The 14881-nt window shown below is 48.7% G+C and overlaps 1 protein-coding gene across 2 annotated transcripts in view; it reads right to left on the reverse strand.

Moving 5' to 3' along the window:
• Positions 1-1265: 1265 nt before the first annotated feature.
• Positions 1266-14881, reverse strand: part of Foxo3 (forkhead box O3) — a 91996-nt gene continuing 78380 nt past the window's right edge. For both annotated transcript variants that reach the window (XM_021204853.1, XM_029542473.1), the window contains exon 4: positions 1266-5712. The gene's annotated coding sequence lies outside the window, so the exon portion shown is untranslated. The remainder of the gene's footprint in view (positions 5713-14881) is intronic.

Raw genomic sequence — 14881 nt, forward strand, 5'->3', positions numbered from 1 at the left:
ATGCCTGCAGTATCATGGGCTGCTCGCCACCAGAGCAAGCTGCCTGCCTATTCCTCCATACTTCCCAGGAGTGGCTGTGTATTCAGCAGTTCGGTTGCTGGCCAGGAATTCCCTTTTCCTCTACTATTGGCCACCAAACTGCAGCTCTGGAGTATGATCTGGATGGTATGTGTCCAGGGAGCCTTTGATGGCTAAAAGCCTTGCCCAGGTTATCAGACTAGCAATTATTATAGAGACTCAGATTTTCCTTTTGAATCTGCACTGAGGCAGAGCAGGGACATCGTACCTAGTACATATCCCAGCCAGGGCTGGGGCTAGGTCATGGTTCTCTTGGGGCTGCCACAACGTCTGGCTCCTGCCACACAGAGACTTAGTGATCACTAAAGGGATTTTTAACTTACTGTTGGCCACAGTTTAGCCTGGCTTTGAGAACTCAGTTTTAAGCAACTGGCATTAGATGTCTCATCTTTTGGGAACAGAATCCAGATGCACAGGTATTGAAAATGCCTCTCCCAGTTGGATGTTAGAGATGTTAAGAGCTTTCCCTTTGTACCGAATCAACACAGACTGAATGTGGGGCTTATCCTGCCTCTAAGACAGCTCATCCCAAGGGTCCCATTTGCAAATCTTCCACCTCTTTAAACTGAAATGTGAACCGCCCTATGTCTTAGAACCTTTAAACCAGTTCCTGGGTTGTTTTGTTGTTGTTTTGTTTTTTCTAAATGCAGCTCATTTTTATAACATAGGCATTAAAGAAAGAAAGTACCCAGCTAACTAAGGAGCTTGACGCTGTTCCTTCCCACAGCACTGGCACTGGCAAGATGCTAGCATAGATGCAGTGAGTGTTGGTTGTGTTGCTGCCAGAAGCCTGGAGATGGTGTCTGGTGGTTGGTGTGCAGGAGGGAGGGCCCTGGTGATGGTCCATGGATATTCATGGAACTCACAGGAGGATGACCTCCCTCTTCAGGCCCAGTCACCCCAGGAAAGCAGAGTCTGATCCCCACTTTCATGTTTAACAGCCCCTCTGGGGCTCCAGGCGACACACAGCAAGCCCAGCATTACAACTCTGTAAATGTGTCTTATTAAATTGTCTGCATGTCTCTGGAGGTCAGGAGTGGGCTGCAGGACTAAGCTCATTTAGTTTAGATTATGGGTCTCTACCTCTCAAAGGCTGGGAAGCGATCCCACAGGATGACTGCCACACAAACCCAACCACCTCTTTCCTGGGGGGACAGGACAATGATGACAGACTCCTGGGCATGAGATAGAGTGTCACCAAAGCTTTATTTACATGCGTCATCATCTCTTTTACAAACTAGATTATGGTTTTAAATGGAATACACAGGCAATATCTACAAACGCCACGGGAAGTACACCCCTCCATCCCACCAGGAAGAGGCGGATTCCCAAAGCAAACTGCTTTTGATCCTGGAGAAGAAAGGCGGCAGAGCTAACTCATGGCAGCGTATGGTTAGACAAGGTCCTCAGTACCCAGAATGCAGCAGGATTGCGTCTGTCTCAAACCAGACGACCAACTGCTGCAGGTGTTTAAACATGGCCACGCGCCACACGAAATTCTAGTTTGTGTGGGGTAGAAGCAAGAAATCAAAAGAGGCCATTTTTACAGGTACTGTATACAGAGGTTGTTTTCATTCATGCAACTTTTTTCTTAAAAACAAAAACAAAAACAAAAAACAAAAAAAAGTTAACCACGTGAGGCCTAAATACACAACACACTGTTCAGTATTCACCAATTCTTCCGGTCTCCCTCACACCTGTCCACATTTCCCACGTACACAATGTGCCGGGACGAGTCTGCAGGGAAGGCCGATTGCCAGACGAGGAGATCATTTTAGAGAAATAAGTGATCAGACACACTTTTTAAAAAAAGCAGTCGCACAAGTATTCCTGGAGTGTGACAGAGGCCTTGTAATCATTCATTCGTGAAAGAAGAATACAAATGAATAAAATTCACCAGGAGAAAATACTTCATCCATCTAATCTGTATGCTATACACTTGAGATTTAGTTCAAACACCGCTTACTCCTGTCAGTTGCTTGGGCATCTTTCTACAGTCCTGTTTGACAGACGTGATCCACAGGACATCTCTAACCTCATGCCCTGTTCCCATCACTACTCCTCCCAGAACTGGCTTCTTTGTATTTCTGTATCAGTGATTGCTTTTCTACAAAAGGTCTGCTTTTAATTAAAAAAACAGAATACTAGTCCACCTAACCATGATGTTCCCCAAATACACGAAGAAAAAGCAGAATCAAGTCTCTTACTGCCTCCCTTTGATTTTAGAGAATAGACAGCGTTTTGTTCTCCCTTCGTCCAGGGGAGGAAGGAGGAAAGGGAGGCCTGTATTCTCTCTGCCTTACTCTTAAAGCTCTTTCCCAAGAGACTCAGACGCTGCTTGTTCGTTCAGTGGATGGAGCGCTTTAAGAAAAGGCAAACTTGTCTGTCCCTATGAACCTGTTTAGAAGCTGGCTGGAGTCACACCTGAGATGGGGTGTACCCCTCCGTGGGCTGATGCTAACCATCCACCCCCAAACAATGTCTGCTTTGTGCTACACCTGGTACACGCTCCTCCATTAGCAGGAGACGTAGGAAAAGAGTTCTATGTGCTTCAGCCGTCATTATGTTGCAGAGGATACAGTGGGGAACACAGCTCTAATGCAGTCACAGTTAACCGGGTATGCTGAGCCCAGCAGTCCTAGGGCTAGGACGGCGAAGGCTTGCCCTGCTCTTCTCTATCTTTGGTACAAGGCATCAGATTCTAGAGCCCGAGGAGAACCATGTGGCCCAAGAGAACGCCAGTCTTCGACATGGGCCGTCTGCGGTCTGTGACATTCTCACAGGTGTGCAGGGCTCCCCAGGAGGGCTCACTGCACACTTCCTTCTCATCAGGACTCCATGGGCTGGTTCTAAGCCTGCAAGGTCCACAAGGTCATCTGCTCAGATGTCTCAACAGACCAGTTCCTTGTTAGGGACTTAAGACACTGAGAATGCTACTTGTTGGCCGGGCTACCCTGAAAGCAGGGTCCCAACAGAAGGTACAGAGGGCCCAGGCTATACCTCTGTCAAGTCTGACACAGAATTGGGCTCCTTAAGAGAGCTTGGCCTCTCTGTGTGGGGAGTCTGAGGGTGGGTGGCGTGCAAATACCCCAGCAGGCATCGCTGTCCAACTCTCTCGCCTGAGCTTCTACAGGGCCCGGCAGGCCTCAGCTCTCCACATGTTCTCTGTGTAGAGTAAATCAAAGCATTCTGCCTCTGCTCTCCCACTCTGCTGAGGCGACTTTGTCTCACCCCCTGTTCCCGATTCAGCTTATTATCGATTTCTAGGATGTTCTGTGAGATTTGGTGCCTGAAACCCAACAAATGCTGGGAAGGAAAATAAATGAGCTGTCATGTCTGAAAGGAAATGCAAGTTTTAAGACTAGGGGAATGCACCGGAGGATTGCCCTTTCCACTCCCAGTGCCTGTAAACTGCAGATACAAGACGTTATCTTGTGAGCTGGCCTGCGTTTCTTTAAACTCAACAGAGAGTGCTCAGGGCCCTCATGTTGGAAGCACTTGGGGTTCTCCCTTATTCCTGAGCTCTCTCTGCCCCTCCAGGTGCCACCCTGAGACATTCCACCAGGGAAGCAGCACTCCGGGAAGCCAGAAAGCCAGTTAGTCCTCCGCCTAAAATGACACAGTTGCGAGGACAGCTGATGGCTAGCATCACCATCAAGGACTGGATAAGCAAGTATGGGCTCTCTGGCCAGCAGGTCACATTACTCATATACACATTTTTCAAAATTGGACTTTAAAATGAAGGTGATAAACATGTAGCAGTTTGGAAAAGGCAATGTGCCACAAGCCTACCGGGACCACCACTGCGTGACAACGTAGATTCTATAAAGGGCAGAGTGGAATCAACAGGGCCATCGCTCAGACACAAGAACACAGCGAGGCAGGAGAGACCTGTGACAATACGCAGTGGAACTCTCTCTGTGCTAGGGGTTGTGATGGCTGTCTTCACCACCCCCAGAGTGCTTAGGAAGCAAAGGTGCACAAGGGGGCTGGTGCTGAGGCAGGGGATTGGGTGGCACGCCTGGGTTGGTGTCCATGGCTACAGTGCAGGCAATGGCGAGAACTCAAGCAGGGAGGTCTGTGCTAGAACATTAGCCCACATTCCTGACGCCATGCATAGAGTTCCATCTTTGTACTGTACATGATAAAATATTTTATACACTTAAATGCCTAGTGCTTTTTATGCAAAGAAGAAAGTCTTCATATCTCACTTTGGAGAAGTATGCATATGCTGTGCTAACCAGAGCATCGCCACACCAGTTTTGTATGTACCAAAGGTGTTCCCAACTACGCTGTCTACCAAAGAGAGTAACACATATACCCACACTCTGCAGGCTCAACAGAAAGCACCTATACAGCACCATAACTTTTTGGAAACAACAACAACACCAACAACAACAACAAAAATGAGTTCCACAGAAGCAGAAAAAGTTTTTTAAAAAAAAGTTTAAATTGCCTTATCTTGTATTTCCATGAATCGCTTGAAGAATTACAAACTAAGCCTATATATATAGATATATCTCACCTTGTATACTATTGCCTGTCACTCATACACTTCTAGGAAGATCAGCGTACACACAGCAAGGTTGAAAAGAATCAAAACATATGCATGTTTCACAAACAGCGCCGCCGTTGGACCAGCTGGTGCAGACGTGGTTTGTCGATCTCACACGCATGCTAAATGGCTCACCTGTAACTCCACGTCTTCTATGAAGCAAAACAGGCACACATTTCTCTTCTCTTTTCTCCTTAAAACTAAGCCCATTAGTGGCATTTGGCAACGAGCAGAGGGTGAGCTGATGCTTTCCTGAAGAGGCCCTAGTTCCTAAGAGCAGAGAGACACCGCCTACCGCTGAGGATGGCGAGAGACCACAGCCCCACTGAGCAGGCAGCTGCAGAGTGGTCACCAGGGTCCCCACCCACAGACCACCCCCTGACTCAGAACTGGAAACTACTGGGTCAGATGCCTGGCTCTGTTTGCTTCGCCTACGCATAGTTCGGTCCTGGACGGGCACACAGGGCAAGCAGTTGTGCCATTGTTCAGTTTTTTGAAAAGGATAATTTTCTACCAAATAAAAGAAGAAATAATCCCCCCCCCCTTAGTTTATGCAATGTGGTAAGTTTGTGGGGTCCCACAGGCTCAAAAGCTTGTGATGCTCAAGGCCAGACTGGGAACTGATACAACACCTTCCTTCTGCTTTTAAGTGTGCTAGGGAAAGGACAGCTAACATTTTCAACAGAAAAATACTGCAGGTTACTGTGTGTAGAAAACTCAGAGGGTCAAAGGAAACAAACACAAAACGACACTTAAAATATCCCCTAAACCATCATGATAGTAAAACACTACGGAGTCGCCGACGGGTCCCGGTGTGCTCTGAAGGAGTGGGGGTGCTGATGGGTGCTGTCCACGCTGGCAGGTCACTTGCAGATGAGTTAGATTTTGCATACGTTATAGAGTTCTGTTCCACGGGTAAGGGCTTCACCCAGGGCCAGGGCTGCTAACAGTCTCTGCTGGGTTAGGGAAGCGGCGTTGGAGCCCCAAAGGTGTCAAGCTGTAAACGGGGTCACTGTCCACTTGCTGAGAGCAGATTTGGCAAAGGGTTTTCTCTGTAGGTCTTCCGTCAGTTTGAGGGTCTGAAAGCGAAAAGAAACCCAGAGTTATTAAGGGCATTCAGAAAGCCACAGGGAGGAGGAAGCTAGGGGTCCGCCAGACACCTGCCTGTCTGGCCTCAGAGCCCAGGTCTGTTCACTAAGTGCTTCCGGTGTGACATCTAAGGATAACACAGAGAATTGCTTACCTTAGCGATTATAGCATCCTGAAGTTAAAAAGCCCAAAAGAAATGGGATCCTGTACTTTGGGATGATAACTGAGAAAGGCACACTAGGAGTGTTTTTGCTAAGTTAGGGTCAGCCAGGTACGGAATGGGGTTCAGTCTAGGTTTTGGAATGGAGATTGCTTAAGATACGCAAGCTGGTCCTTCTGTGCTCTCCCTATCAGCCCAGGGGTAAACTGATTTTGGGGTGAGCTGACCTTGGTCAGCAGCCAAGGCTTAGTGAGATTCCATGGGGATCCTGGCGTTTCTACTCTGGAAGATTCAAGTGAGCTATCTTACGAGTTACATTTCTTAATATTAAAACTTTTGAATTAAAAAACCAACCATAGAATACATATTTCTCAGAGACTATCTTGTTAATAACACGATTCTGTCTCCACAGTCATCATGGAGGTTTTCCTAGAGCACCTGAATTCAGGGAGCTCAGACAAGAGAATTAACACTAAAAAGTATATCCAGGAGAGCTGGACAGATAGCTCAGCCACTAAGAGTACTGGGTGCGCTTCAGGAGGACCTGGGCTCACTTCCCAGCTCCCACATGGCAGCCCACTACTGTCTCTAACTCCCACTGCAGTGCATCTGATGCTCTCTTCTGACCCGTACAGGTACCACCCACATGGTCTGCTCACGTACATATATGCAACACTCCTTACACATAAAATAAAAATAAATAAATTTTTGAAAAAAGAAGAAAAGTATATACTCAGAGATGAAGCTAAAGGAATCTAGCCGCACCTCAGGACGTAAAATCTGTTGTCTGTGGAGACCCTGCTGGCTGGCCTGGTGTACAAAGCAGGGTTAGGCGTTAGAGCAACACCGAAAGCTTGCCTTCCTAAGGAACTGAGCAATAGAAGACTGTAGGCCCTGGCTGCCCAGTGCAGCGAATCCACCACCTCCTCCTGTGACCGAGTGTCCTGTCCTATTGACTTTGGTGACAGAGCCTGCGACCTCACAGGACTGAGTATCCTGTCTTAATGACTTTGGTTACAGCACTAGAGGGCAGAAGGAAGGTTGTTTTTTATTGGTAAAAACTATAAATTGGGGGAAAAAGTCCTGTCTCTTTCTGTAGACCCCTGGTTTGTCTGAGATTTTTTTCCTGGTGGGGGCAGGGAGATAGTATTCTGTTGGGTAAAGCCACTAGACAATTTTATTTTGGCCTATAACTTCGAGGGAGAAAAAGCTAAAATAATCCCAGAGACCAATATCTGAGGACCTTGGTAGAGATGAGACTGCTCTAAGTCACCTGTGTGGGTCCCTGAAAGCATGGCCCAACATGGCCTCAACGATAAAGTCCTTTCAAAGGGATTAGGTCCCCCCACCCCAATAAGAGCTAATAAGTCACAGCCTAACAGCATTATGCCATTAATCATCAGGGGACTAGGTTCCCCAAGTCCCAATCCTGACTTTCTGTGAGTGCCTAGGGAGACCTGGTAAGGTATTACCTAATTCAGACCCCTCCCTGGTTCCCTTTGGTACTAATTATTCTGCTGTGAAAACCAGTGCATGATGGGAAGATGACACACTTCATTCCCTAAGAAGAGAGGCTGAATATGGCCCACTTTGATCCTGGGGCTGGTACAGACTGGGAGGGAAGCATCCAGGGTGTAGTGAGCTACCCAACATGTCATCATCTCGTTAGGACTGGCCATGGCCTGGAAATTGGGTCAGAAGCCCCACCATAGTCCAAAGCCACACCAGCAACAATCCCCAGGCCGCCACACCCCATTCCCTCGGCAAAGCCGGAGCATCTTCTGGGAATGTCATCATTAAAAAGAAGAGGCAATCATCACTGTTCCCTTTCTGTAGAATGGGGTGGGGCCATCTGTGACACTATGTGCTGGAGTTCCCTCCAGGGGCTCAGGCAAGGCCTCCAGGGAGGCCTGTGCAGGAAGCTGCCTCTGTGCCTATGGGTTGAGCCAGCAGAGCCAGAAACAGCTCCTACAGAGGGCACATCTCACAGCAAACCCTCACGTCACCCTCAGGACGGTCAATGCTTTGTTTAGCTCTCTTTGCTGTGATAGAAGGAAGAGTGTAAAGGAACCAGACAAAGACTAAAGAGAACCACAACCATCCTGAAAAGGCTGCATGGAGGACTCAGGCGAACAATGGAAGGAGCCCCTTTGATGCCTTCGCAGCTTCTGCAGCTCACTGTTGGCATCTATCATACAGGAACTAAAAAAGTAGGGAGCAAAGGGACAGAACCAGCCATGGCTGGGGACTCAGTGATGCCTGGATTAGTGTGAGTTTCATGGGTTTTCTAGGTGTTCACATTGGTTTAGTTAGCTGTGAGGATTCTGTGCAGGTTGATGCTCCTGTACCTTAAAAACGAAAACAAAACCAACAGCAACAGCCCCCTCCTCCAGCCAGACTTTAGGATGAAAAGAAAGCCAAAGCTGGCAGGCTTTACCGCTGTGCCTCTGCAGTCACTAAGCAATGTACCAATTAACCAGACACACCGACAGGTTTCATGGTGACCTCCACGGGGAGAAGAGGAGGCCTCCTCTCTCCTAGAAAACCTTTAAAAGTTCTTTACTGAGTCGAGGGGAATGAAGTGGGAGACCACAGAAGTCAGGAGGCATATTCTAAAAACATCAGTAGATGCTGTCACCTGGTGAGAGGTAGTCCCTTTGTAACCGTGGCATCTATGGGGAAAGGCAGCTTTCTGCCTAATTATCACCACCAAGTCACTGGATGTTCTAAGAGTGGGAGAGGCCTCCAAACGACATCAAACAGAACAACCCAAACCACTTGAATTTGGACTCAGAGCAGTAACGGGTCCCACTGCTGGTCTCCCACAGCCTAATAACCTCACTACGCCAAGCACGCGTCTGTCAGCAGCGCTTTTATCTTCTTGGCAGAGAAGAAATGAAGACCCCGACATTACTATGAGGGCTGAGAAGGAGAGATGGATGGAATTCTTAGGTCCACAGATCCACGAGACTTAGTGAGCAACTATCTCTTGGCTGGGACTTAATTGTCTGCCTGAACTGCAAGGTACAGTGAGACACTGTGACCGTCATGCTTGGAAGCTTGAGAGTTTCGGGACAGCCTGTTACTCCATGGTCAAGCTGGGGACCAAGCATGCAACACTCAGCGTAGACAAGGAACGGGGCAGCCTCTCAGAGTTCAGAGAACAGTTGTGGGTTGTAGACTTAATGTTTTCTGCTGGAGCACAGAGGCAGCCATACCCAAATGTTACCCCGTACTTTGACACGTTCCTGTGGAGTTCAACTCCAAAGGTAAACGTAATGCACCCCCGCAAAAGCAAGGGAAACCTGGAGGCAGGCAGTACGGGGGCTTCGCACATCCCATCCCCGGCCTGCTGGGCCTATGACTGGCCATGCAATGCTGGCCAGAGAGGGGACTTCGGAGCTACCATCTGTATAAAGCTCCATCTTGGCAAACAATGCCATGGAGCTGTGACAGGCAGTGAGCACTCTGAGGGACAGGCAGGCAAGGAGGTCCTAATTGCAGGGGAGGGCAGGGTTCTATTTGGTGACAAAGCTCTCCAGAAGGAAACCTGGACCTTGTGAGACCAACCTGTCTGGAGGAATGGGTGTGCTCTGAGGGAGGTTTGTGCAGCCTCTTTGGCTGTCTATTGAGAGACTGGATCCCAAGAAATTAGAATCTCCCCAGGAATCTACTGCAGGAGAGGAAATGCCCTTGTGGCCAGCCAGGGAGGAACTTATTACAACTGGTCAGAGATCTTGCAGGGGAGTCTTGGCGATGAGACAGTCCTGGGTGGGGTCCAGCCCTGCTGGGGTTGGGCTGCTGAGCAAAGCACCTCCCACTGTGTTTGAACCCCAGCTCCACTGTCAGTAAGCATGCCTGACGGAAGACCTGGGCAAGTCTCTGGATCCTTCGTCCCTCTTCCCAACACGGCCTCCATGAATAATCCGCCCCTTGTGACTCTTTACTGCCTGTCTCTGATAGTTGGCTTATTGAGTTCAGGTGGCTGAACCAGGCAAGTACACAGGACACAAACAGATAAGCGTTGTTAACCAAGGGAAAGGCACAGATCTATGCACACCAAAGACACACACTTAAAGACAGACAGCACAGCTCGCAGGGAGACTAGTGATACACTGGGCTGGACTGTGACGTGCTCCACTCCTCAGCACGCTTTTCAGGTGTCGGGGAAAGCATCCAGGCCTGGCTTAGAAGACGAGAGAGCACCTTAAGAGTCTCCGGTTTCCAGGACACTTTGACGCCTAGACTTGTCTGCCGGTCCCATTGGCTAGCCTTTGTGCTGAGCTGACAACATGCAGGGAAACTGAGAGAAGCAGCAATCTTCAAACTTCACAGCGGAGGACAGAGAGCTGTGGCAGGAATCAATCACTGAGGCTGAAGAGAGCAGAGGACAGCCTGTCTCTGCCTTGAGGGATGGCAGGAACCTCTCCGTGCAGATGGGACGGCAAAGCTGTAGACTGCGTTGCTCTCGATTCTTAGATACTTCCGACTCATAGAATAATATGCAAAGTTTGGGACTCTAGTCTTTTAAAAGAACCACTTTTGTCAAGTGTGGTGACACAAGCCTTTAATCCCAGTACTAGGGGACAGTGGAAGGCAGATCACATGAGTTCAAGGTTAGCCTGGTCTGCATTGCAAGTTTTAGGCCACCTACATAGTAAGATCCTGTCTCAAACACAAACACCACCAGCAAATCAACCAACCAAAAGGAACTACTTTCTGAGGGGTTGTGGTAGTTGTAGGAGTTAATTAGCCTCAACTATTATACCCCAAAGTTTAACTGACAAAGACCTGTGGGATCTTCCACACTGTCTACCACTCTCTCCTGGGGGTCACCTTAGGGACGCTCCACCCAGCCTGCTCTCCTCCTATCCAGGTGAGCCGCCGCACAGCCCTTTACTCTGCCTCCCCCAGATGTTCTCCACCTGTACCTTACATCTGGCACGCAAACATCAAGTGCCCAGAATGCCTACCCATACTCTGAGCTCCCAACACTGAATTCCTTGAAAGCGGATGGTCTTCCCAACGATGAGTGCTGAGAATACTCGCTATTTCAGGAGCACCACCTTAGACACAGCGGTTGCTCTCGAGCAGCATAAACCCGTGAGTGAAATACAGTGCTCCTAAGCTTAAAGTAAAAACACAAAACACAACAAAAAAGGTTCGCACGAAGCCTTGGCTAAGTGAAGGAGCCATGCTCTTTGAGTGGCCGGCCCCTACTTTCCTCCCTGCCCATTCCAACCCCCAGGGTCTTCCTGAGGCTGCTGGCTCTAGGACCTCACACACCCAGGCAGAGCCTTCTGCTGGTGGAGCACAGTGCATATTGGTAATGTTTCCCAGGAACAAAAGTCCTGTTTCTTATAAGATGAAACCGAATGAAAGGCACATATTAACATCCAATGGACCCTCACCCATGGAATCAGTCTTCCTTTGTTTCTGTACACCCCACCACAGAGCCCTCAAACCCCCTCATTAAAGGTCTTGCTACTCAGTCTCAAGCTGCTGTCACAAGGAAGAGATCCACCATTTACAGAAGAGAACAGGAGCCTTCAAGAAATGTTTACAGACCTAAGCCATGACCTGAATAGTCCTGTTTACCTTGCCCGGGTGTGACCCTGGGGTGAGGTGGGGTGAATTATGACAGCATGCAGGGTGAAACGCTCAAGATCTTCTGAAGGTGGGTGGAGTGGAGACACCACCTCACCGAGGGGCCAGGTCCCAGGCACAGAAGACGGTTTACCAAAGTTCTTTTCCTATTTCAGATATATGCTGGGTCTTGGAAGACTAATTTTCCAACAGAACAAAATTCAGTTCTTCAGATTCCAGAGTTCAAACTACACATCCATCTCTAAAGTAGGACCAAGTCACAGATGGGGTGACACAGATGGGGGCCAAAGTCCAGCCCCCAGCGAGGAGGGAACCCAGAGTGAACAGGAAGGAGGGACTGGGTGCCGATGCTGCAGTAGACACCAGGTCTCCTCAGGCGGGGAGCTTTGCCCACGCTCTGCTTTCCCATGGAGCCCACCTCTGTGCCCCCCTGTACCGCACAACAGCCTGAAGGGAACTCTGCTGGCCACGGCACTCACCGACAGCTAATGTTCCACTTCCATCCCTAACAGGCCCACCAGCACATTTCTGTTTATGACTGTAGGTCTGCATGGCTCTCTGATCATTTTCAAACATACAAAGGATCAACGGATGCTCCAGTGAGCCAGAGCCACGTCCTTTACTAGAGGCCATGCACAGAGTTAGGATTTTGACTTTGAACCCAAGTCTAAGAGTGCCTCTGGCTGGGGGGGGTCTCCTTGGCTATTAACTTCCCTAAGGAACCAAATCAAATACTCCACAGAGATAAATATTTAGCTGGAAAAAAAAAAAAAAGAAACTGTATGGGCTGGAGTGCTTTCACCAGAAAGAGGGTGAAAGAATGGGATGGGGAGGGGAGGAGGGAGGAGGGAAAGGGAGACATGGCGGGGCGGCAGCACAGAAACCTTCAATCAAACGGAGACTGACAATTAAGCCTGTTCTCTACAAACACTGGCATTACCCGGAGACATCATGACCAAAGACCCTTGGCCTTCAACAAAGGACGCCATGGCTTGAGAGGTCACTAAACAACAGAAGGTCTGGGATTAGAGTAGGAGCCACGCCTCTCGCTGCGAGGGGACAAAAGCAGGCCAGACTCTTGCTGCCCAGCTCCTCCGCCACAGAGTGCTGCTCCAGGCCCCACGGAGCCGTGCTTAGCACCAGGGCAGCACCGCAAAGACAGCCTTACCTTTCTGGTGCTCACCCAACTGACACTTGCCAGAGCCACAGCACGGTCACTGGATTTCCTGTCTTTGTGTTATGCCCAACAAGTGACGACCAGCCCTGAGAGGTCAGATCCCCTGTGGGTGCCTGTCAGGATGGTGAGGACGGGAGACCCACGTTTCTGTCCTACAAGCAGTGGAATAGCTCAGGAAGGGCTCTGGCTTCCCAACAAAGGGAGGCAAGGCTTCTTCCACAGTGAAGACTGACTGTAGTCTAGGGAAAGGTGGGGCCTGTCAGGCACTCCTCCAGAGAAGCTGAAGAACACTTTGGTAAGGCCCCAAACCTCACCAGCCCATGTGGCAGAATTTCTCTTTGACAGCCTCTCTAATGTGTACCCCCAAAACAGCAAGCAAGACTTTGAGTGCAAAGCCCCAGAAGGCAAGGTGAAAGGTTTACCAAACAGGCATGAAAAGAAACCTACACTAGTTTTGGTTGTCAAGGAAAGCAGCCGCCTTCTACAAACAGTGTAAGACTGACTCGGTGCTTCCTATGGTCTGCATGAAATTACGGATCAAGGGAGAAAACATCATACCCCACACAGTGGTTCTTACAAAAGGGGGCTCTGCAGAGGACGTATATAAACGTTTGTCCTATTGTGTAAGTAACCCTGAGACAAACGGCATGACGCCACACCACAGGGCCAAGCCACAGGGACCCTGTGCAACTCTGGGTGAACTGCAGGGGTGTTTTCATCTACAGATCCCCTCAGAGTAGAGCCTAGGGACAATGTGCTGAGGTGGGTGCTCATCTGAGAAACTGACCCTCGAAGACAAGCACGAACTAAAGGAGAGGTCTTGCTGGATTTTTAACAAGAAGCTGGCATCTGAGTTCAGCCTGACCTTTGACCTTTGAAGCTCCTGAAGTAGTAGGGCCTTATTTTTATGCTCATAGTAAAAACAAGTGGAAAATATGTAACAATGAGATTGTCGAGAGGGATGACCAAGAAACTCCAGCATGCTAAGGCGGTCAGTCATCCGGCATGAGTCTTGTCAAGCTCAAGAGTGCTCACTGGAAGCCCAGACTATAGCCACCAAGCCCTGTCTCCCGCTCGTGCACACGGCCAAGTCCACAAACATGGGTGGAGGCTCTACCCACCCGGGACGTGACACTCGAAACACACAATTGTGCTTCTCTATAGGCCCTAAAATGAATGCTACACGTCAGACTCCCAGCTCTCCAGAGAAGCCTGTCACAGAGGTTCTCCAGTAAAATGTCACCTGGCCAGGGCTGCTCCATTAGCCTCAGTGGGGCAGCATGACCTTGGGTCGGCACACTGCAAACCAGAAGGATGGGGCTCTGGAGCTGGGGTGACTCATCAGGGAAGGTGAGGCTGAGAGTCTGTCTTTAATAAAGTGGAAACAAGCTAAGTTTCAAAGTTAAAAAAACAAAACAAAACCAACCCGTAGTACTTCGGGGGCCACACTGTGCCCGTGATAGTCAACAGAATTCACTCTAAAGCAAGATGGGAGTTCTCTATGGGACGGGGCTCCCCGAAAGTATCCTTTCCTCAACTCTACCCTGATGTTCTTCTCTTGACCTAATCCCAAGATGTATTGTTCTCAGGAAAATTGAGTGAATTTATCTACAGTCTATTTCATTTTGTATAAAGGGTCTACTATACATATCCATGCGGACGTTAAACTCCTGACTTTCCTGCCTTATCATCTCAGGTGGTGGGATTACATGCGTGCTGTAATTTTTATTCATTTTGTAACCTTTACTATGTTTTACTATTATTATGTAACTTATTTATTTTACTAGTAGGTGTCTAACGTGTGCAAGTATGGGCATGAGCATCTACTGTGAGTGTGGAAATCAGGACAACTTTCCGGGGTTGGATCTCCTCTTTAGTCATGGGTTCTAGGGCTCCAGCTCAGATTCCCCTGTTGTCTGGCAAGCACTGGTTAGCCAGCCATCCTGCCAGCCTGACTTTAACATGAAAAAAAAAAAATCCTCTCTAATCCACTTCCCTTGAAATGTCCTAAAAAGCTAAATAACAACCTGAAGTTCCACTGGGGTATAATGATGAAATGCACTGTCTCCAAAGCAGAAATTTATCACTAACAAAATTAAAGTCTATCATATATTTAAATCTCCCTTAATAGATTTCCATACAACTTTGAAAAACACAACACCAACACACACACAGAGCATGCTATTCAACTAGGACCATCCAACTGAAACAGACA

This window comes from Mus pahari, chromosome 9, assembly GCF_900095145.1.
Source record: "Mus pahari chromosome 9, PAHARI_EIJ_v1.1, whole genome shotgun sequence".
Lineage (NCBI taxonomy): Eukaryota > Metazoa > Chordata > Mammalia > Rodentia > Muridae > Mus > Mus pahari.